The sequence below is a fragment of the Scylla paramamosain genome, chromosome 25 (genome assembly GCF_035594125.1).
Source record: "Scylla paramamosain isolate STU-SP2022 chromosome 25, ASM3559412v1, whole genome shotgun sequence".
Taxonomy (NCBI): Eukaryota; Metazoa; Arthropoda; class Malacostraca; order Decapoda; family Portunidae; genus Scylla; species Scylla paramamosain.
The window spans coordinates 8266679-8269214 of NC_087175.1; the positions used below are offsets into that span (position 1 = coordinate 8266679).

A 2536-nucleotide genomic window follows, 5' to 3' on the forward strand; every position below is an offset into this window, starting at 1 on the left:
AAAGTCCTGATATAAGATGACATAACTATCACCATTATCTGCCTCCACATTACCGATACCTCACATGACTAAAGTGATTTCCTAAGGACAGAAACTAACAGATTACTTATAACCTTTTTCCATTCCTTAAATACTCTGGAATATATTTCATCTGGTCTAGGTGACTTGAACTTTTCAGCTTATCTATCTCCTGTTCCACTATCTCTTTAGTTATAGTAATATCTGTCAGCTTCTCATTCTCTTCTATTCTAAATATCTTCTCACTATTCGGCAAATCTTGCATGTTTTCCTGGGCAAAGACAGTTAAAAAATACTCGTTCACAATTTTACTAATCTCCTCCCAACAACTAAGCAGGTCAAATTCTGCTGTCTTTAAGGAACTATTGTTTCTCTATTCTTCGTCTTATACGCCTGATAAAATCCCTTGGTGTCCATCTTCGCTTGGCTGGCTACCTTTAATTCATAACTATTTTTAGCTTTCCTTACTAAACTCCTGACTTTTCAAATTCATTATATTATGGCCTTAAAACCACTTCCCCTGTCTTTAATCTCATATATACTTCTCTTTCGCCCTATGTAGTGTTTTAACCTCAGTCATCCATTTAGGACCATTCTTCTGCGATCTTATTCTTGTGTAAGGGATGTTCCCTAACTGTCCTGAATGTAATTTATCAACGAAATATTTATTTCGCTTCTCCATAAAGGGTGTTTTGCTTGGGTTTTAGCGTTTCTGTACATAAGAACCTATAAAACACGTTTTTAGTAATGTTGTTTTGTATTCCTTTTTTTGTTTTTTTAGTAAATAAAAATCTCAAAAATACTCATAATACACTTTTCTCGTAATGTCTTTTTGTTTTCATATAGGGTAATTTCATGATCTTTGCATTTTTCTAGGTATGAAACTCAAAAACACTCAATATAAACGATTTTTTTAATGGGGTAAATTTATATATTTTTTTTTTTTATTACATACGTTTTAGCGTTTTAGTACGTAACTTTATAAACATTGAAAAGACACGTTTTTGGTAATGTTGTTTTGTTTTCATTAACACTAAAAAGACGTTTCTTAAAATATCGTTACCTTTGCCAAATATAGGGTGCTTTAAATGCATTTTGGCGTTTTGTCACTTTAAAATATGAAATGCACTTAAAATACACGTCTTTGATAATGTTGTTCTGTTTCTCTCTTTATAGAGTCCTACACATGCAAATCTGAAAAAAAAAAAAAAACTCAATACAAGTTTCTCGTTATGCCTTTTCCATTCCCTATTGCATTGTACATTGCATGCATATTGACCTAATATGCTGAAAAAGACACTAGAAATTTTTTTTTTTTGGGGGTAATGGTAATCTGTTTCTACAGTTTTTTTTTTTTCATGCGTTTTATCGTTTTGTCACCTAAAAAGCTGAAAACAGACTCAGAATGTACAATATTAGTAATGTTGTTTCGTTTTCCCATATAAGGTGTATTCCATTCTTTTTAGCATTTTCGTGCCTAACATGCACAAAAATACAAAAAAATACATTTCTTGTAATGTTGCTTCGTTCCTGAATATAAAGAGTTTTGCATCCATTTTGTCGTTTTCATATCTTACAGTACGAAAAACACTTAAAATACACGTTTTTAGTAATGTTGTTGTGTTTCTGAATAGGAAGTATTATTCTTGCTTTTTCTCATTTTTGGTACCTAAAAAGCTGAAAATATCCATTCATTATACATGTTTTTCGTAATGCATTTTTCTTTCCCCACATAGAATACTTTGTATGCGTTTCTGAGTTTTCCAAGTAACAAGCCGAAAACACACAGAACACTTTTTTTTTTTATGTTATTCTGTTTCTCCATAAAAGGTGTTTTGCATGAGTTTTAGCGTAAAAAGTAAAATAAAACTCTCAAAAGACTCGTTTTTCGTAACGTTTTGTATTCCGCTATAAGGTAATTTTCCATGCTTTTTAGCGTTTTGTTGCCTAACGTGCTGAAAAACACATAAGAACATCTCTGGACGTTGCGATGGCCGGGAATCGAACCCGGGTCAACTGCTTGGAAGGCAGCTATGCTCACCACTATACCACCATCGCATAAATACACGTTTCTCGTTTCTTGTAATCACGTTTCATTTTCGTATATAAAGGCTTTTCAGGTATTTTGGTAATGTAAAAAGAACTCAAAATGCGTGTTTTTAGTAATGTTCTGTTTCTCCATATATAGTTGTATTATCGCCTTTTTCCGTTTTGGTACCTAAGAAGCTTAAAAACACTTTCTCGTAATGTCTTCGTTTCATCATAGAGAGTACTTTGTACCGTTTTTTTCTTTTTTTTGTAACAAACTCAGAAAACAATTGAAATATAAGTTTAAATAAAGTTATTGTGTTTCTGAATAAAGCATATTTATATGCGTTTTAGCTTTTGGAAACGTAAGTAGCTCACAAACACTGAAAAGAGACATTTTTTGTAATGTTGTTTTGTTTTCCCACATATAGTGGACACACAAAGCGTTTTCGCTTTTATCGTTTTGGTGCCTAGCACGCTCATCAACATC

General features: G+C 32.2%; 1 non-coding gene across 1 annotated transcript; it reads right to left on the reverse strand.

The window, feature by feature from the left end:
* Positions 1 to 2004: 2004 nt before the first annotated feature.
* On the reverse strand, positions 2005 to 2076 carry Trnag-ucc (transfer RNA glycine (anticodon UCC)). The gene has a single exon. It is a non-coding gene; the product is annotated as a tRNA-Gly (tRNA).
* Positions 2077 to 2536: the final 460 nt, after the last annotated feature.